Here is a 22,334-nt window from a genome sequence, read left to right as displayed (position 1 = left end):
ACTTTGCTCTGGGAAGGAAAAGATTTGTTACAAGAGAGGCCTTAGTGGGACACAAGGCAGAGCTAATCTGAACACACATTTCAGAGTTTACAGAGTTTGAACAAGTGGAAGATTTCTGTTATTCCATTCACAGTTTTGAATGGGTATAGAAACACTGCATCATTTATTGGGTTATAAGGATTGGACACAAAAGTAGAGTCTTGTGTTCAATACATTTTAGGCTTACAGTTACTATTATTCAATGAGACCTATCTTTAGTGATAAGTTTCTAATTTAGAGCAGCAAGCTGTGAGCTTAGTAATACACAGGGCATTTAGGACTTTGTGAACACTGCCCAGAGCTTATTATACTGCCTTCCCTTTGAGTGACCATTAGGAATTCCTTTGGTGGCTATTATATTCAAAATAGCATATTGTTCCACATTTACAATCTGAATCCCTTGATTATAAGTAAACATGGTGTTATTATTAAGTTATTTATATGTTGATTTAAGTACAAAGAGAAAAAGGTTTAAGAGATAAAAAAACTTGATATAATTTATGATTCTCAAAAAAAGCAAAATTCTTTTTTCTCCAGAACTATAGACATCTCCTATAAATTATCATATTGTTTGTATTATTTAACTAATTACATTGTAATCAAATTATATTTGAAAATTCATAGTAATAAAACTGAAAGTTGAAGTATACATATTTTAATAAATGGTTAAGGGGTCATATTTAAGTACTGTATAACTTATAAATGTATTAAATTTCAACATGTATTATCGAAATTTAATGTCAGTCAAAAAGAATAATTAAAAACTTTTAAGATAGACAATATTGATGTTTTTCAGCATAGGCTACATTAGAACAATTACAACAAAGTCACTCTTGTACGCATTTTTAATGACTAAACTGCTTCTTTGTGGGTAATCAGTAGAGTTAGAATTTTTCTGATTAACTCCACTCAACAGAATTCTTCAATGGAATTTCCTTCTGTGTGGAAAAATTATGTTTTATTTTCATAACACAGAATAACACATTTGCCTTTGTGTTGCTAATACATAGCTCCCATTTATTCATTATGAGCTTAAAACATCACCCCTTTCCTCCCTTGTAGCCTTTCCTGAGACAGCCTCTCAAAAGTTGATTAAATTAACTGAACTCAAGCAAAGACTGTGTAGTCTAACTATTTGGATAAAGAGTGAAATTTTCATTCATCATCCACATGCTCTCAATTATTGGTTTGATGGATTTTCTCAATTTTTTTTCTTTCCTATGCCAAATACAATAACTGATATTTTGTTATCATATTGAAATAATAATCACAATGTGTTAAAAATGTGCTATGTGGACCGCTCAGTTTTTATTATACTTTGAAAGGCAAATGAATAAATCAAGAAGACACAAACCTAAATGCAGTGCTGAAGTGAGGGCCAGCCTTTGAAATCGGCTTCCTATTAATCATGGAACTGACCTTTTCATTAAGGGGCACTTGTCGAAATCACTGACACAGTTAGAGCATTCATATGTGTGAACTGTACTCTGTAGCATTCATATACTGAGGAAGGCATAGTGAAATTAGAATCTCTCCCTGTAGGGGGTAGACATTGACCGCTATTCAATGCCAACAATTGTTGGTTAAAGCATTCCATGAAGAATGACTTTTAAACTGCATTTACTCCACCATCAGGAATGTCAAATCCAATCCTTAAAGAAATATATTTAACTAAGAGTAATTAATTAAACCTCTCATACCAGCAACTTTATCCTGGCTAAATCATTTCTGAAAATACACAAAGGAGCCATCAAGGCTCTACCGTCATGGTTTTTAAATCATCATTTACAATGAGGTCCATCTATAATAGTCAAAAAACAAAAGCAAAACATTGGCCAGTGGGAATTATTTAAGAAAATACAGTCGTATTTTGTCTGTGTTTTCTTATATACTTACACATGCATGCACATCATATTATAAGATGACAATGGTTTCCAGACTGTATCATCAAATACATAAAAACTACATTTACAAAACTTTAATGAAACTACACATAGAAGCGATGTACTGACAGTCTTTATTGCATTCTTTTACAATTTGATCATGTTTGGCAATATTTGAGGGATTCATTTTATAACTTGAGTCTTCATCAGGGCATATGTTGTATGTGTATTTTCTACACAGAGTGTCACACATTTGAACTGCAAACACATTCTTTTACGTTGGCTGACATTTCACCTGAAAGTCCACCACTGTCAGCTTGTTAACACAATCGAGATATATAGTGTGGTAGTAAAAAGATTCCCTGTAGCCGAGTAAAATTCAGAGCAGGGCTCAAGGAACATGGCTCAACTTAGATCACATCTGAACTTGAAGTTCAAGCATAGTTTAGTGGTGAATCCAAAGTTGTAAATGCAAAGTAAACGCAATGTGGAGGCTGCTTTAAACCAAGCATGAAAGAGCAAAAAGTCACAGCTGAGATTTCCTACATCTGTTTTCAATATCTCTTCCTAGGCTATTAGACAAATGACCTTTGGTTTTAGTTTGTTTCTTTTAAAATTGCATTATCATTGTCATTGAAACTACAATCTAGGATCACTTTTAGTTTTTAAGATAACTTCTTTAGTAAGAGTCAGAGCTCAAGGAAGAACTTTTTAAGTGAAACTTACAGGAAAATTCCTTATAATGATGTCTCAAGGCGGATGTAACACTATAGTCAGGCATGAAAGTTGAAATCCGTTTTCAAGTAGGGTAGTTTCTTCTGCCTTCTGAGCACTGTGACAGTACCCTTGTCACCAGCGTTTTTGACAGTAAAAAAGGATATTTCACCCAGAAATAGCAGTTAATATGCCAGGCTACAGGATCGAATTAGCATTGTTATTAGCACCACATTTCAGTCCACCAGACCTTCTGAATCAGGAGTCACTTGTGGAGTATTTAAGCTTTGGTGACAGTTCCGGGACACTGCAAACTGAGCTGATACACTGAGTGAAACTACGCCTGGGGAAACCCACAGGCTTAAGAACACAGGCTTCTTTTGCTGGTTCACTTTTGCTCAGTCTTTAGAGAATTCCCTGAGAGTAAACAGCCTTAATTAATTCCCAAGTAAAAGAAGAAAAGGTAAAAATTTCCACTTACTGAATCTGCGGTCCTTTGTCCTTGAGCTGGAGGTCGAGGATTGATCTGTGGCTCCTACCTAGCTCCAGGTTGCCCTCTGGGTTAGGCACAAACGTGAGCAGCAAGAAGCATGTTGACTTTGTAACTGTACAAGGAGCAGCCGGTCTCAGTGTAGCGGGAGAGCCGGTCAGGACAGAGCACTAAACTTCAGCATGCAAGCAAAGCATCTATTACCCCTGAGGCTCTACCATTTCACCTACACCTGGGCGGATCTATCAGGCTTCATCTCTATTAGAGCTATTTGACTCTGTGGTTTAAGAGGGAGGAGGAGAGAGAGAGAAAGGGGGAAGAAAAGAGCCTTGCCGTTGTCACACTTGTTTCTTATTAAAGAACCTTACGGTGGATTGAGTAATTGTGTACGAAGGTAGTCTGGCTGGCAGATGTGTACAGCCCCAGCGGAGCACTAGATTCAAGGCAGATGGGCTGTACCAGGGCGCAAACAACATTGAGAGAGAGAGAGGCGTGATTAAAACAGCAGGCCTCTGTTTTATAGTGCTGGAAGTGGGGTAGCGTTAAGGCCCCTGGGAGCCAGAGTTCCCCAACTGGAATTGCTCTTTAGTAAGGAAAACGATAAATTTGATTAAAAAAAAAAATAGAAGGATGTCCAAACTCCAAAAGCTATCGAGATATGTGTAATGTCCATTATAACTATTAAGGAAGGATTAATATCTCCACCCCCGAATATCCTGAGAGAACTTAATTAAAACTACTCAATCATGGGTCATAGTGGGTTATTGATAGTGCTAACGTGACAGATTTGAAACAGATCCCTTATTCTGGCTACACAAGCCAAGGTTATCTTTTTAATCTGAATTAAATTGCCTTAAGGAGATTTACACTGTCAGGCAGATTGACACTATGCAATTGGGCATTTTTTTTTTTTCCATGTGACTGAAGCCAACTGTTTGGGGGCGGGGGCACATTCATTGTAAGTATGTCTGCATACTCCTCGTTATATGGGGTAAGTTAACCTACGGAAGTTCAGACCTTTCTATGTCATGCTTTTTTGACAATAAAGTGCATTAAATAATCAGAATGAATACAATTTACATTTAAAAATCAGAACCATTTTATATATTGCCCTTTGTTGATGAGAGCTACTTTCTTATTTAAATGATTCATAACGACTGATACTAAAGGTTACGATGGTGATGATAATTGATATTGAAGACATATCCACCTCATCTCTGCTATGTCCTGCTAGGACATCCTGGGGTCAATTATACTATAAACCTATTTTAAAAACACACACAGGAAAAACAGTTTTGAGAGCTGCTATGAAGGTCACACATTTCTTGTAGTTAAAACCAGGGTTCAGACAGTCTCTTGAATTCTCAGGAAAGTCTCTAGATTAAGTTTTTAGTCTGTACAAACAAGAATGGATACCATTAATTTTTTCATAAGGAAATTTGAAAAATAAAACTTTTATGTCACTGCAGAGTCATGATTCTAATTTTATATGTCTGAACCTGTCATTGAAATACAATCTAGTACACTGATAGAATTCCATAAAAAGTTAATGCCATCTAAATTTAAGAATTGTCACATAATATAATACATAATTTTAATTATAAAATATACCCAAATAAATTACTTATTAAAATGCTTTCTTATACTTAAAATTATTTAAACAAATATCTCTTTATTGATCCTATTTAGTTTTCATGAGTCTAGTAGAAAGATAAATGGGAATAAAATGTTAAGGTTGCTTGATCTAAGGAGGGGTAGTGGATTCTGGCACTAATCCTAGCACAATGAAAACTGAGACAGGAGAATTAACACAAGGTTTTGGCCATCTTGGTCTGCATACAACTCTAGGTTACCTTCAACTACAAGTATCAGATTCTGTCTTATAAGGCATCACCACCATTACTATCATTACCATCACAAACCAACAACAGTATCAACACCACCACTACCATCATCACCCCAAACTCCAACACCACTATCACCAATACCATCCTAAAAATAAAAGAGAATGCTTGATTCAGTACCAGTGGATCTGTTATCTTTCTCACAGTTGGCTTGTGAAAGAGAGGTTTTTATTTTTCATAGCATTTTATTTAACTTATTAGCAGAATCATATATGCCTCAATGAGAAATTATTCTAGTGATGACACTGATATTTAATAAAGTAATTGGATAGTCTTGATCTTATTAATTCCAGACTTCTGTGTAACACACTAAAGTACTGCATTCCAGTAACATACATGATTTAGTGCTTGATTTTAAGTATTCATAAACATTTTAATTACTAATTAGGAAATCACTCCCATCATTCAGTCTAAAACAAGATAAGAATGAAAGTGTTTGGGGGAAAAATTGTTAAAATAAGCATTTAAAAATGATGGGGTTAAAAAGACAAGGTATAGGGACATGTGACTAAAGCAACAACAATGAAAATGATAGAAACAAGGACATGTGGGAGAGAACTGAACTCAAGAAGAAAATTGGTTGTGATTTCAATCTAATCCAGAGAGATAATGCACTTTAAATATGCATGAATAGATCACAGAATGTGTATCTTGTTCTGATGTGGCAAAGGGGATGATTATTTTAGTGAGTGTCTGTGTGGATATCTAAGGAAGTATGCATGTGAAGATTTTTATATATCAGGATATTACAAGTGAATGTTGATATTAAAGTTTTTTTTTAAAAAGACCTACTACTGTGCAGAATATAAATCTCCTGTAAAATATTATATAGGATAGCAATTAGTTTCTATTTTCTCCATTTAGAGTTAAATAAATTAGATTGAGTTTCAAAATTGAACTGTTTTTATCAGAATCAGCAAATTCAGAATTTAAATTTAAAAACAAATCATCAGGAAAGCAAATGAGACTTTCACATTTTTATATTTTCAAGTTTCACATAAAATATTTTAGTAGACTTTCATTGAACATTTTTTTAAATCTTGGCTAAATGTGGAACATGCTGGAAATACCCCAAGAAACAATATCCTGGAGAGCTGTTAGTCTAACTTTTATATGTACATTTGGATAAAGTTTGGAGAAGCATTCAGACCTCATATGATTTATCTCTGATTTTATCCCTAACCCATCTTGCAAACTTGTACTCAAGAGGATTCTCTTTAACAAATGTTATCTAATTTTATGAACAAAATGATCCAGTGTTGACTGGTTTTGCCTTGTGTTATAAGAAAATCAGAATTTCCCTACACCCCCAAAATTCTTATGAGGGCCCCCATCTCTAAATCCCCTTTGTTATCTATATTTCTGATTCATCTGAATATAATTTTCTGTTTTTTAGTTAAGACTTTAGTCATATAAATAATGGATAAAAATTGTTATTAACAACTTAATTTCAAATAGTTTTTATTTATAATGCAATAGAAACATTTCATTGAATGTGTATACTTAAGGTATTGTTTACCTGTATAGTTTATCATTAGATTCTTTGTTAAACATATGCTTATGTGGGTCAAGACTTTGACATCCAAGGTATAAAACAAATTGAGTTACTAACTACTTACTTCAGAGTTCAATTTGATCATAGAATCTCATGCTGATTCCAAGTAGCAAGTTGACATTTCTGACAAAAATATTTTAGTTTTTAAATATAAGTAGGGTTCATATTAATTCCTTCAACATCTCTGTATGTCTGCTTTTATAATCCTTAATTTCATTGTTGGACCACATGAGTAAGGCATGGATTTGTGATCTCTTTTGTACTCATATATTTTCTTCCCTGTGTGGTCAGGGTGAGATAAAATTACTAGTGAAGACAGGATAGGATGACATATGCACACATGTTCATCTGAAAAATATTTGGAAGTTTGTCAATTGGGTGAAAAAAATTGATGAAGAATTCAATAATTATAGTTTCTTTTATTAGACTACATGTAAGTTGCTTGGTATATTCACATGCAGAGGGTTGCCTAGAAACTGTAGCAGCCAGCAGAAATGAATGTGTGACATAGATTCTCCCGTGAAGTCCAGGAAGAGGCTAAGGCTGTTGATTCTTTAAGGTTAGACTTCTCAACTTTAAGACGAATTGAAGAAACAAAAATACCTCTTTACAAATATCAAGTTTTGATCATGAAATTAAAATGATTGATCCTTATCTCAACAGGAAACTGAAGCTGTATGTTTACAAAAGTCACATGGGTTTATATTTCTTGTTAGTCTTCAAGTGATTGGAAGTGCACCACTTGGCCTCCTGATTTGACAGATATTTTTGTAATTACAGGCAGTCATGTGCATGTATCTGAGTCTTTTTCTATTCTTGGCATTGAGAATGACTACTTATTGTTCCTGTCTGTCTTATATCTTTTGGAAAAGGATAACATCATATTACCAAGATTCAAGAGTGTTTCCATAGGCTTCTATGAAACATCAACTTTTTCTACAAAAAAAGATTTAAATCTTGTCACAATGATCTAGTGAAAGCACTGTAGTGCATTTGGATCGAACATATTTACAGTCTGCTCTGAAGGCATCTGAGGTGCTGAGGCACATGCTTCACATCCTCAAGGAAGGAAGTATCAAAAGAATGAAAGCTGGTTTTCATTGTTCACATAACCATTCTACAGTATGTCAGCATTTCACAGCGGCACATTACTTGTGCTGTTTTATTTATGAGATGGGAAGGTATGAGGTGGAACAACCTATTTAGGCGATCCAGATTTGGGTATTGAAATCATCAAGAACAAAATCTTTATTATCATGTGTACTTCTGTCAAATCAGATACTAATAAACTCAAACTCACATAGTTGATCTTACTCATTTAAACTCACCTAACATCCCTGTCAACCAAGTAATTCTCCAATCATTTTTATTGAGTGTCAGCGATATTCAAGAGGGTCAATATAAAGTCATACCTGAGACAACTGGTGAAGATAAGTTGAGATGTTATCAATTCTAATGATCATGGGACAACCAGTTGAATTATTAGTTCTGGTTTTTAAAAAGTACCCTTTAATTTTCTCAAATTAAAAAAAAAAGTTTTATGTATTTAGATACATGTGTCTTTGTGTGGCTATATTCATGTATAAGTGCAACTTCTATGAAGTCCAAAACTTGGATCCCACGGATCTAGTTATTGGATGTTATGGGTCACCTGGCATGGGTGTTGAGAATAGAACCTGTGCCTTCTTCAAGAGCCATAGTGCTGAGACACCTCTTGGACCTTTGTTTTTTAAATTTAACAGTATGTTGTGTAACATTTCTAAGTATCCTTTCATGTTATCCTTAATGATTGTGCTATTAATAGTATAAATATAAATAATTTAAATCGTAAAGCACATTTAGGTATCCCACAATCAAGACTCGGGTATTAGTCGTATCAAAATATGCAAGGAGAAAAATATAAAACTACTGACTTAGGTATATTAGTTCTTCAGAGTTAAGTTGAATAAATATAATGTTTCATATACTACACATAAAAAGGTATAAATGCCAGGAGGGCTTCTGTTCTTGCAGATGTCGGAATACACTGAGGCTATGTGAATATGATATTGGCAAAGACCATGAATTAGCAAATTAACACTAATGCTAGTAACAAAATGCATTCTAAAGTCTCATCAAATGTTCTCAACTATGCTAGTTATTACTCACACACTATCATAACAATGTGCTTACCAGTGCAAGGTAGAGAAGAAACCAATCAAGAGTAGACCTAAATACCACATTAAGATTTATCTTTTGAGCATTGCACTGGCTGGTTCTGGGTCAACTTGACACAAGTTAGATTCACCAGAGAGGAAGGAGCCTCAGGTGAGGAAATGCCTCTATAAGATCCAGCTGGAAGGCATCTTCTCAATTGTAGACAGGGCCCAGCCCATTGTGGGTGGTCCCATTTTTGAGATAGTAGTCCTGGGTTTTATAAGAAAGCAGGCTGAATAAGCCAGGGAGAGGAAGTCAGTAAGTAGCAGCCCTCCATAGCTTCTGTATGAGCTCCTGTCTGCAGGGTCCTACCCTGTTTGAGTTCCTTTCCTGACTTCCTTTGGTGATTAATAGCAATGTAGAAGTGTAAGCTGAATAAACTCTTTTCTCACTATTTTGCTTTTGGGTCATGATGTTTTGTTGCAGGAATAGAAACCCTAACCAAAAAAAAAAAAAAACAAAAAAAACAAAAAACTATCGAATGGAAATCATTGTAGACCCTCATAACCGGCCAAGAGAATGTCTGACAGTACATTTTTCCCTAGAAGCTTCACAAAAGCGTGATGGAAAGAAAACCTCCATTTTGAAAAATATGTTTTCCCACAGCTCTTCTATTGCTACAAAGGTTTGTAGGGGTGCTTTGTTTCCAGCTCTAAATGTAACACAAAACAAAGGAAAATGCTAAGAAATAGCATGAAGAATAAAATCTGATAATTACTCAGTATAAGACAGAGCATACAAATACAAGGAAGACTTATAAATAAATGCAATCTGTCATCTGACAAAACAGGGTGACCTCCTATCTTTCTAATGACAGTGTTTACGTAAGGTTACACTTAAGAACTGACTACACAGACACACAATATTAGTCTCCATATACAAAAGAGATTTGATTTATAAACAGCATCATATGCTGTTTTCCATTATTGTTCTGTAACAGAAGGCAACACAGTTTGGGTTTTTTTTTTCTTCTAAAATTATAAGTGAAGTCTTCATTGCTCTGTTACTTTGAGCCAACAATAGCCTGTGGGCGAATGGCTGCCCATATTCAGAGAAGGTTCCTGATGAATTGTGTCAGCCTGGGGAGATATAACCAGGGCTGTTTGAAGGGTCACCTTTGGTTACAGCAGTGCTTAAGTGTTTCTTCAATGGCCTGGAAAATGAATTAGAGAATAGTCCCATCAACTATGCAGAGAAGTACAGTGTTCCAAAGTGACAATAAGTGCACAGCACTCCTTATGAAAGATGTGTTCACTATTCAAAATTAACTTGGCAAATTTAAAAAGCAGTGAAAAATGACTGGAGCTAAGTTTAAATTGGTTTACCTCAAGTTAAATGTAACAGAGAGAACAACCTAACCCCAAGGACATAGAGCAGCCCCTCTATACTGCTGGGGTGAGGGATGTGACTTGAAGTGTTTTATTTACTGAATTACAAGACGAAGCAGAAAATATATGTACATCAGTGAGGTATAGAAGCTAAGCATTTCATGTTTCAGAACTTCCTGTGAATTTTATCTTCTCCCCTAAATGCAAAAGATTTTCTACATATCAGGTAAACAGTGAATAGCTATGTAAGAGGTGTGATAGACCAAGTATAAAAATGAGATATTAGCTTAGTGAAAATAATTTGAATCAAGTATTGTAGAAAAGAGTAACCAAAAATGTATGTTTACACATAAAGTGATTTATGCATTATGGTTATACAAATTGCCATTACCTTGCTCTCAATACTCTCTGTCCAGAACATTCTAAATGGCCCTTGACACTTGTCTTTGGTGCTATTGGGTATATACTTGGTGGCAGCAAGTGAAGAAAGTTTTGAATCTTTGATAACTATGTATGTCAGATAGAAATCAGCAAACAGCCTGTGAAGAACCAGATAGTATAGGTTCTGGGTTACTATCACCTTGAGGCCCCTGTTAAAATCAGCCAGCTTCATTACTGTGATACAGAAAGAGCCATAAATGACACATAACCCCACAGGTGTTCTCGTGTTCTCGGCAGAGTTCCTGGACTTGCTATCATCTGCTCTTGTGGATGGACAGACACTAGAAAAGTACACATTGCTATAAACAGAATCATGGGCTGCCATGTGGGTAAAGAGAAAGAGATATGGAAGTAGAGTTCTTCAGAGCAGGAGGTTCAGAAGGCTTACGGTGGAAGGCATATTTCAGACTCAACTGAAAGAGAAATACATGCTAGCTAGGTGAGGTCACAGGGAAAACAGGGAGTATGAATGTTCTTGGATAGAAATGCCTTTATGCTATGAGGCCCCAGGAAGAGGTCAGACAGCCACAGTTGTCACAGGACCTGTTCTGAAGGAGACTAAGATGACAGGTGAAATGGCACTGCCACATAAGGAGATGTTACAAAGGAATCAGAAGTACGGAAAGGAGATAGAATTTCAGACAGAGTGACTCTACTAACAACATGGCAACTGGAAAAGATAGCATATAAATTGAAAGAGGTCAGTGACAAGAAGCATTTGATTGGAATACAATGGGCATAGATTAGAAAATACATGAAGGAAGAGAGATCCAGCCTCAGAAATGAGTAAAATGAGTAAATGAGTAAATGAGTAAATGAGTAAATGAGTAAAAGTTCCAGGTTGAGAAATGCTTGCCCTGTGTAGTGCCAGAATATCTCATAATGATGACATGCAACTCAATGGAAAAAACTGAGGGGGAGCAAAAGAAAAGAGCCTCTCTGGAGTTTTGCATTTTTGTGTTTGTGTTACTTCTTAGCAGATCTTGGGGAAAAAGTGGACTATGGAGTGGAATACATTATTGTATAGCTCAGAATTAATTAAGTAAATAAAAGGTTAAACCTAAGAGAGAGTTGTGCTCATACTTGAGGACAGAACACCGTAATTCTTAAATAGATATTTGGGAATATAGGCTTTGTGTGGGATCAGGCTTATCTCCAATTAAGTTTAATATTATCCCAAATGGCTTACCTCTGAGTTCTCATCCAACAAATAGCCCCCTTTGGCAGATGCATTTCTGCGGATAGGATTTCTCTGGTAAGGGTCTAAAATTTCCAACCCATTCTCATCCAGTCAGTTTCTTGCATTTGCTTAAAAGACCCAACCAACAAGGTGAATCTTTCCCAGACTAATCTAAGATGGAGAAAGAAGACGTAATTCTTTCTTATATCATGGATATCTAGGCCAGATTGTCCAGGGGAACAAGTGGTTCTCTGGATCCCATGTCCTTCTGTGTGTTCTATGCTACTTTCTCTTTAGTCAACCTTGGGTATGCGCTGTGACTGCAACTTTCTTGACTTGTAATTCTTTTATTTTTTTCATTCATTCATTCATTCATCCATTCATTCATTTTTCACTTTACATTTCAATAGAAGCTTTCCTCTCCTTCCACTCCCTCACTTTCACCTCTGAGAAGAGGAAGATCCCCGCTGGATAGCAACTAAGGATGGTACCTCGAGTCACTGCAGAACTCCTTACAACCTCTTCCACTGAGGTCAGACAAGACACCCCCATTATGGGAGTAGGATCCATAGACAGGCAACAGAGTCAGGATAAGCTTTTGCTTGAGTTTTTGTGGAAGATACCAATCTGAGTAAAGATACCCACTAGGCCCTATTTCAAAAGGCAATGTCAATTGCATAGAGTGGGTTGTGAGGTGTTGTAGTTTGAATCTAATATGTTCTCAGGGGCCCATATGCTATAGTACAAATGGTTTGGAGGTGATAAAACCTTTAAAATGTATGGCTCAGAGGAAGCAAGCTAAGTGATTGTGTGTGTAGAGTAGGGAGTCACTCACTAAAAACTATTAAACCCCAGACTTCCCTTCCTGGCTTCTCCGTGGTGAGTAGACTGGTGCCACCCTGTGCTTTCCACCATGATGGTCTGGGTCTGACAGAGACCCACAAAGAGTAAAGACAACTGAGCATGAACTCAAAAACCCAGATACTTTGAGCCCAGATAAATATTCTCCACTTTCATGTTGATAATCTCATGTATTTTGTTATAGTAATAGAAAACTGATGTACTGGGCTTCTAAAATAAGAAGTTAAAAATACTAACAGCAGCATTGCATGTAGGGCTTTACATGGTACATCAAGCAGGCTATATTTTATTTCAAATGTATGTTGTTTTTTCTTTCTTTCTTTTTTTTTTTTTTAGATAATAGTTTTATTATTTGGGGAACTTCACATCATAAACCCCAGTCGCATTCATTTTCCTGTCCTCCTATGTCTGACCCCTCACCCTTGTTACCCCTTCTAAAAAAAAGAAAAAGAGGAGAATGAGGAGGAGGAAGAAGCAGAGGAGGAAGAAGAAGAAGAAGAGAGAGAAAGAAGAAGCATAAGAAGGAGAAGAAGGAGGAGGAGGATGAGGAGAAGAAGAAGAAGAAGAAGAAGAAGAAGAAGAAGAAGAAGAAGAAGAAGAAGAAGAAGAAGAAGAAGAAGAAGAAGATACAATTAATGAAATGCTTAAGGGTAAGTCCCTTAAAGAATACTGAGTCCTTCCCTACCTACACCCCACCTATACCCAACTACACACCACCTATACCCACCTACTCCCCACCTATACCCACCTCCCCAGAAGCCATCAATTGTGGATATCTATTACTTCCATGGTCTATACCACCACCTGAGACTATATGGATGTCCCAGGTCCACATTGTCACCAGAAATTCTGTGAAAATTCATGATCCATCCTCCTGCTGACTGTAAAGGGCAAGAAAGCTACTATTGCAGTGGTACTGAAGACTACAGACTGACAGTTGAGAAAGAGGGACGTAGAGGACTTGTGTGATACTGAATGGTTTTAAAAGATAGCACAGTCTCCTTTGTCATTGATCGTCTGTAGATTCTGCATTTGGGCTCTCAGATATTCATACCTCCCTTCACCAACATTCATACCAAGTTATGGCCATTGGTCAGAAACAGCCAACCATGCAACAGTGAAAAGGAGAAAATGAAAACTTCCAAGCCAGGTAATAGGCTATTGATAAAATGACGACCTTCCAGCTCATGCTAGGTTTCCTGACTGTCTGGTGTAGTGATCTATTTGTGTTAAATGAGTTTTGCTTGTTTGTTTTATCCTTCTTATTGCTGCTTTTATTGCTGATTTTCTGCTTAAAACAGCCAGTATGTTCTGTAACCTTGTGAGCTCAGCATGACCCTGGTATGCCTGGAGACAAGGACATCAGTGTTACCTGCTTTGAAAGTGCAAGTTAGTGTGCAACAAGAAGTCCTGAGCTCAGTGTTAACAAATCACGCATATATATTTAGTGCACCTGAACAGGGTGTTTTTAATATAACAAAACCTAAACAGGCTTAAATCATAAATATATCTTGACTGGTTGGTAAAGAGTCTTTGAGCAGATGTCCACAGGAGCCTAACTCTGTATTTTCCCCAGAGTACTGGCTCCTTATTCATTAATTCAGTGTTTGCAATGACTTCCTAGACAGTAACTGGCATGGATAACAAGAACTGACTGTATTTCTGAAAAGAAAAAAAAATTAAATTGAATTATATCATGAAACAGTTGGGTTTATTATAAAGAAGCTTTTCCTGTAACTGTATAGAACATTGGCAGGACTTAAAAAAAAAAAAAGAAAGAAAAAATGCAATTCAGTTTTCTAATGGCTGTCTTTAAAAAAAGAAGCAAGTAATTGAACAACTGAATAGCTGTTGGTTTATTTTATCTGTCTTTAGAAACAATGCAAAGTGAAGTTTGTTTCAGTTGGCCTTTTCAGTTGTGGCCTTGAAATCACCAAGTGGAATTATGAGAGTATGTAAGACTAATGCCAAGTCCTTAGCACCATATGTAATAAATAATCCTTGCTGCCTCTGCTGCTTCTGTGCACAGTGCTCTGTACAGAAACACTGTGCCTCTATGCTGAGATGGCATTTGCAAGAGACCGAAGTGGCAACCATCATCAAATGGCTCCCCAAACATAGTGTGACCACCCACCCAGCCATTCTGTGGGTCTGTGTTCCACCCAGCATTCCATCTTGTTGATGGTCCTTGGTTGATGAAATAAATCACATGTTTATGTTATTAAGAGATGTTTTACACATAAAAACATGAACTATGGATTTCTCCAGAACTGCTGTCACTTAGCCATGAGTAAGGCTGAGTAAGGGACGAGGAACTGGGTTGTCTTCTAATATACTGTGCTCAAAGCTTTCAGTGAGTGTTTGCTAGCTGCCATAGGGTCAAGGGGAGGAATCGATAAAAGGAAGGAGGTGCTGGAGGTTGTCTGCATCACCAGGTAGTTATGTTTGAAGGGAGGGATCACCACGAGACGGCAATTCTGGGAAAGGTAGATAACAAGATTCCTGTTTCAGGAAGAAAGAAGTAGGGAACAATAAATTACAGTGTAAAAAGTGAATTCTCCAAGAACTCATAAGAAATAGGAAAGCATAAAAGAGGGTAGGAATTAAAGTCAACGGAGAAATAACTCTTTTCATAGAAACCTATTTAAAAATCAAACAAATAACAACAACAACAACAAAAGACCAGATGTTCACATGCCAGGTGTTGCAACTTGTGCCTGCAATCCCTGTACTTGACAGTGTGAGGCAGAATTGTGTATTCAAAAGCAAGCCTAAACTCTGTAGCAAGACACTGTCAAATAAATAAATAAATAAGATGGATAAATAAATCTATCTCATGATAGTTTGTTTCATCCTCTCTGGCTGCACATCTACTTGTTTTACTCACTGGTCAATGCTGTATTTACAGCATCTGTTTTTGGTTTTTCCCCCATCTGCTCATCTCTCTTCAGTTCTAACAACCTAATCCTCTATTTTACCCCTGATAACCATCTCCCATATACTCCTGGACTGCCTATTCTTTTGTTTGTTTTTTGAGACAGGGTTTCTCTGTGTAGCCCTAGCTGTCCTGGAGCTCCATCTGTAGACCAGGCTAACCTTGAACTCACAAAGATATGACTGCCTCTGCCTCCTAAGAGCTGGGCATGAAGACATAAGCCACTGCTGCCTTGCCTGTTCACATATTTTAAATGCAAAAGGTCAAGTGTCGGTACACAGTTCAACCTTGGAATTGTATGAGAATTCTGAGTGCTTTCAAGAAAATTACAAAAACAAAAACAAAACAGACAAGAGTCTTGTGATCTCAGTTTCTTCAAAACGTGGAATTACTTTGAATTATGCTTTCTTGTTCCTCCCAGAGTAGCTAATAGGAAAGAATTTACTTCAGATTATTAATTATAGCTAGCTACTGATAGATTATTTCTTCTTCCTTCACCAATGAGCCCATTCAAACCAGATTATATTATGCTAAAGGTAGGTTTATTGGGAAGCTGCTCTTGGGCCATCGAGTCCACTGAGCCAAAGGACTGAGGTCAGGTAAGTTGCCATGGGGAAAGGGGGACATGAATGCAAAGACAGAAGAGAAGAGAGGGAGATGAAAATGTCTAAGATTATACATGGAAGAGCCTCTATGGGAAGGACAGACAAGTCCTTGGTCTGGAAAGTTCAAGGTTGTGTATGCCAGGTAGTGAATGAAGGATGCTGGGAGAACCTGGAGGCCAGGTCTGCTTTGGTATGTAAATAGGCACCTCAATCCCTTGTCTCAAGAGAAAAACCAGCAGCTATCCTTTGTTTATATTCTTCTATGGAAAAACATGTTTTGCCACAAGGGGCTTCCTGGGGTGATTAGAAATTTTACACACATGACTCATCTTAACTCTCATAGTACAAGTTGTTCTATGCTGTGAATAAAGTTGGTTACTGCATGAGACTTCAGTGCACCTCATTTATCAGTTCCACTGTCCCAGGTCCCACCTCCAACTAGAGTGATAAACAGTCATTCACTTGGGAACGTCTTTGGATTGACTTTGCTTCCCCAGGCTTTATCCGCCTATTGAACATTGACTGTTGTCTTTATCATTTTACTATTGACCTTTCTCCTTTTATTGTTTCTTCAAGATTTTTGTAATTTGTTTAGTTGCTTGTGAAAATGTTCTCACAAATTTTATCCTTTAGGAAATAGAGGCATTACTCACTGTGTGTGACTTGTCTCTTCTGTAGCCTTTCCTACAGCATCCTAAACCCCTCTTCTCTAATTGGTTGCCTGTCTCATTTTAGTTTTCCCCTAGAGTGAACACATGTTTATTTCAAGAATTGTCTGTTTATAACCCTCTCCTGTTCCATAGCAATCTTTCTCATATCTAGGATTTCCAGCTTTAAATTTCATCACCACAGGCAGGTCTCACTCAAAATAGACCAGTCAATAGATATTAATTGATAATTGATCACTTACTATGCAGCATGCTTTGTCATCAGCCCTGGGAATATAACAAAATGAAGCAAACATATTTGTCCTCCGCTATCATTCAAGTGAAGAGGAAGCCTAGCAAAGAATAAATCAGAAACAACAACAACAACAAAAAAAAAACAACAACAAAAAAAAACCAACAGCAAAATTTTACCAATTGTACGTCTGATATGTTAGTATCTAGATATATAAATAAATAAAACCAAAAAAGTAAACAAGAAAAAAATAATCAATTAAAAAAAGGGATGCAGAACTAAGCAAATAGTGTTTAAAAAATGAAACATAAATAACAAGAAAATATTTAAAATATATTCAACATCTTTAGCTATTGGGAAAATGTAAATTACAACTACTTTGAGGTTTTATCAACCCAAGGCCAGTAAAACAGATTATGACAGACACTGGTGAGATGAGTGGAGAAGCCAATACAGATTCATTATTGATAGGAACGCAAATTGGAAGAGTCACTATGGAATCAGTGTTGGGGTTCTTTAAAAAGCTGAAAATAGATCCACCTCAGGATTGAGCTAAACTCCTCCAAGACATACATCCAAAGCACTTTACATAGTACTGCCAAGATACTTGCATGCCCATGCCCATTGCTTCTGGATACATAATAGCCAGAAACTGAAAAGAGCCTACGTTTCTATCACCTGAAGAATGGATAATGAAAATGTGGTGCACTTACGCAATAGAATATTATTTAGTTGATAAGAAAAATTAAATTATGTGATCTGCAGAAGAACTGTCATCAGGGAAACTTCTTTCTGCAAGTAGATGACGATACAGAGAACAATGGGAGATAGTGCTCTAAATGCCCACAACCCTCCTCTCAAACTAGGGAACCTATGCAGAAGAGTGGACAGAAAGATTTTAAGAGCGGAGGTGGTTGATGACGTCAAGGCCACTGCATTTTTTAGGCACAAGAACGCTGATGGAAGTATTAATTCACAGAAACTGTGAGCACATGCACAAGACTTGCACAAGCTGAAACCAGAGGAAACCCAGAATGAAAGGGAAGTGACCACAAAGCCCCTCCCTTCACTGGGGAACTATTCACATTGATAGCTTCTCAGAGAGGAAAGAACTCTTTTCTTCAAGTCTATGACATTGTGTATGTCAACCACTCTCCGGCCCTCATTCTCAGAAGAGGTTGGCCAACAAAAATCAAACTCCATATTTTTAAGAGAGAGAAAACATAAAGTTGAGTAAGCAGGGACTTGTGAGGGAACCTGAGAGGATTTGGGGAGGGAAAGAAAGAATGTGATCAAAATATATTGTATGAAATTCTCAACGATTAAATCAAAAGATTATTTTATAAAGGTGGAAGATAAACTGTGTCCTCACAATTTCTAACTTCCTTTAAGAATGACATAAAGTTCATATAGTTGCCTAGCACCACCTAGGACGAGAAGAGAGGGAGAACAGGTGAGCTTGGGCTCAGAGCGTAACATTTTTGGAGGGGAAGTCTCTCTATGAAGATACTATTTGAATGAAGAAGGACTTCTGTTGGAATGAGCAGCAGGACACCTTTGGAAGAGTCTAATTGGCTACGGGCATGATCAGAACAAAGACCTGAGGAGAAGTCTACAGGTAAACACAGTTGGACGTCCACAGGGAAATCTACAGGGAAACATAGTTGGAAACAGGTGATCAAGAGCAGTCTGGAAGACCTGAGCTGAGCCTGAAATGAACTCTGATAAGATAAGAAGTGTGGAGGTGGCAAATAAAGTGGACCATTCACATTACATTTCCAGAATATTACCCTCAGAACTTCTATAAAGCTGTAATTAAATAGGGCATAAGTTATGTCTGGTGGAGGGACACTCCTTGGGTCTGTGCTATTGCCCGAACATTTTTTTTCTTCTCAGAGTATTTATTACCCTTTTCCAAACATACATTAAGATATGCCATTTTATATTCTGCACTGCATACTTTGTTAGGCATTGTATTTCCTGCTCACAAGTATCATAAGTCCAAGATAAAGTATCTTTGCTAAGAGATTTTTAACTTGGAGAATTGGTAATGTCTCTTTATGGTCAACAGATAGAGATTCTTGCTAGAAGTATGGGTACATAATAAGTATTAAATAAAAGCTTGATGTTGAAATATTAAATAGCTTTATGATGCAGAGCTTCAGAAATAAAGCATTAAGTCCATGGAAATTAAATACTTTGCCCAAATAATGTAAACCAGTGGTAACTGAATAGGTTTTTATTTTACTCTGAAGTTAAGTAGTCTGCATAAAAAAATGTCAGTATATTATATAGTTTTATCTAAAATATGAATCAGTATTTGAATAATGACTTTATGGGACACATAAAACTTAAGTAACTGCCTTCATTTCCATCTCAGGTGGAAAAATCTGTGTTGCTTGCTTATTTTAAAATTTCGTTTCCCAGTGTAATTCAGAACTTTGCTGTACTCCATAGATTTCATATACAAAGAATACATTGCAGAAAAAGCAATCTTCCTTCTACCCTCAAAAATGATGGAATACATTTCAAAAGACAATTGTGGATTTTGTTTATGGCAGCATTTAGTTCTCCAGGGACCTGAAACATTACAGTATATCTTAGACTTAGGGAAGGCAGGAGAGAATCCTTTCCAGGAGGTTACCTAATACTACAGAAGGCTCTTGCTGAGTCCCCAGTGAGCTGCACTAACATTTAACTGCCCCGTTGCTATAGTTTTTCACATGTAAGTATACACAAACTGTTTGAAAAGTCTTCAGAGTGAACATCAACTCACAATGTTACAACCATTGGTATTGCATAATAAGAAAAACTACACATACGTAGCTCTGCTAATGATACTCAAAAATGCTATGATAAATTTTCTTTTTCTTAGTTTGAAAAAAATGGTATAAATGAAGCTAAATTAATATGAGAGGATTTAAAAATAATTTATTTTTTAAATGCAAAGCCTTTCAATAACATGTTTGTCTAAAACAAGCAAAAATCAATTAAAGGGACTATGAAATAATGAGGTGATACAATGTATAATATTCCAATAGCTATACTCCTAGAATATGAGAGCTCATAAAATGATAATGTCTGACTGTAATATTTTTGTGTATATATGTATTTTATATGTTCATGAAAAAAAAATAAAATCACTACAAATATCAGCTGACTTAAAACTCAGAAATTACCCAATGATATCCTTGGCCTTTTGAGCAATAAGAGATAGTGTCATGCCCTCATGACATATTTTTCTGATGCAAATTACATTACTGTCCAGACTCCTGTATCCCGGGAATAATATGTATTGTTGCAGGATTGTTTAAAAATTTTCCCTTCCTTGCTCCCTCTCAAGAACACCTGAGACATCATAAATAAGATTCACGTAATAGAAATTTTTGTTGAGAAAATCTTATTTTTTTCCTTACAACAGAAGATTTCCTTTAAGAATATGAGGCAATTTTGGCCTTCAAATATTTTCACTTGAATTTTCACTTAAATAGCTTAAAATTACTTCTTAAATTTATGAAAAAACATCCTGATAAATATTTGTCATTTCACTTGAATTTATATTTCTTCTGAATATATTTTTGGGTTTGTATTAAAATATAAGAAGACATTAATTCAGAGTTTGGAGCCTTTTCTACTTTTCCTAATGAAAAGAGTCAGAAAAAAATGAAAATACACAGTAAGAATTAATTTAGAGATATATTGCTGAAGAAATTTCTTGAGACACAGTCATCAGCTTACGGAGCCTGCCAGGTGGTTTATAAAGTTTCATACATTTAAATATTTTATCAGTGCTGTGGGCACAGAGCTGTTTACAGCTTCTGGTCTCTGAGATCTGGGTTTTTTTTTTTCTGTCAAAGGCATAGTCATTCTTATTTTATATATTGCCACTTAGGAAGGAAGTCTATTTATGAAAAAAAAAATTGTATTCCCATAGAGAGACCCAGAGAAGAAGTAAACTACTTGGAAGTCATGCAACACGTTGTTTACAGCAGTATCCAACGAGCTGGATTGTGTATGTCTGCATATGGTTCAAGTCTTGTTTTAATTCAACCCTTGAGACATCAGGCCAATAATGCAGCCAAATATGCTCTTCTAAGTCAGTGATAATAGTCTAAAGAAGACATATGTGAAAGCTTTCCAGAGTATAAGTGGCTTAATTTTTCTCCATATCGTATGTACATTTCTATTAAAACAATTACAGAGAGAGAGAGACAGACAGAGAGAGAGAGAGAGAGAGAGAGAGAGAGAGAGAGAGATTAGGCTAGAATTCTAGTGTAGTTAGCAAATTTGCTTAGTTTTGGAGCAAGCGCCATGCCTTCATCGCCCTACAGGTTCGCCTTTGTAGTTGCACCTGAACACATCTGACTTCTGTCCTCCTGTTAAGTGTTTGAACTTCTTCCAACACAGCTACACAATATTTTGTTACTCAGGTGCCTCCTGTAATCAATGAAATATGGAAGGTCCAAACATAATATCATCTACAAATTCAACTGTTGCTTTCTCTGGATCTGTTTCAGTGATTTTTGGCCCAAACATAGAAAGGTGTCTGCTGATTTTACAAGCAAAGTCTGACATGTGTATTGTGAGGAAGGGAATTCTAGAATGGAGAAAAGAAACTGTTCATATTTGAGTCATCACAATGAGAAAAAGCAAGAATAATTGCAGTCTGTATTAAACTAGATATTCAGTGTTCAAGGTTAAGGCTTTCTTTCTTAATATTTTTTATTATATCTGGGTATTAATTATTACCTCAGTGTGCATATAGTTATGTTTAGTATCTTTCTTGCATAATTTCTGGATAAAAGAACAGTATAGGTTACCAATGCTTCCATTAAAAGGTAAACTGGGAACAAGCACCACTTCTTTCTTCATTACCACAAAATTAAAGAAGGCAACAGAAAACATAAAAGGTTAATGTGGCATATTTCCAAAAGAACTTAATATGTCTCAAAGTGGACAAATAAGACCATAATACTTATGTTTCATATCTATCACTCATGGATTACCAAAAGGAAGCAGATGAAAGAAATATTTGTTTTGTTTAGAACACATTTTTCTCCTTTCCAATTTCATAAAATTTTATTTGATATCTTATATGTAACTAGTGTTCTCAAGCCATTATGCAAATATTCATATTGACTAAACAATATATTTTTACAAGCCATATCTACAGACTAAATAATAATAACTTTAAAGTTCTTCTGCTCATTAATATTTTAGCCAGAACAAGTTGTGTATTCACCTCCCATCAGCATTAGTAACTTATTCTGTAAATCAAAATCTCAGTGAAAACATTACTGAAT

The 22,334-nt window shown here is 36.1% G+C and overlaps 1 protein-coding gene across 2 annotated transcripts in view; it reads right to left on the bottom strand.

Moving 5' to 3' along the window:
* Sema3a (semaphorin 3A) overlaps positions 1-3,521 on the bottom strand; it is a 447,300-nt gene extending 443,779 nt beyond the window's left edge. For both annotated transcript variants that reach the window (XR_013103905.1, XM_076913127.1), the window contains exon 1: positions 3,118-3,521. The gene's annotated coding sequence lies outside the window, so the exon portion shown is untranslated. The remainder of the gene's footprint in view (positions 1-3,117) is intronic.
* Positions 3,522-22,334: the final 18,813 nt, after the last annotated feature.

The sequence above is a fragment of the Arvicanthis niloticus genome, chromosome 15, assembly GCF_011762505.2.
Source record: "Arvicanthis niloticus isolate mArvNil1 chromosome 15, mArvNil1.pat.X, whole genome shotgun sequence".
In the NCBI taxonomy this organism is placed as follows: Eukaryota; Metazoa; Chordata; class Mammalia; order Rodentia; family Muridae; genus Arvicanthis; species Arvicanthis niloticus.
This window is presented reverse-complemented; position numbering and strand designations above follow the sequence as displayed.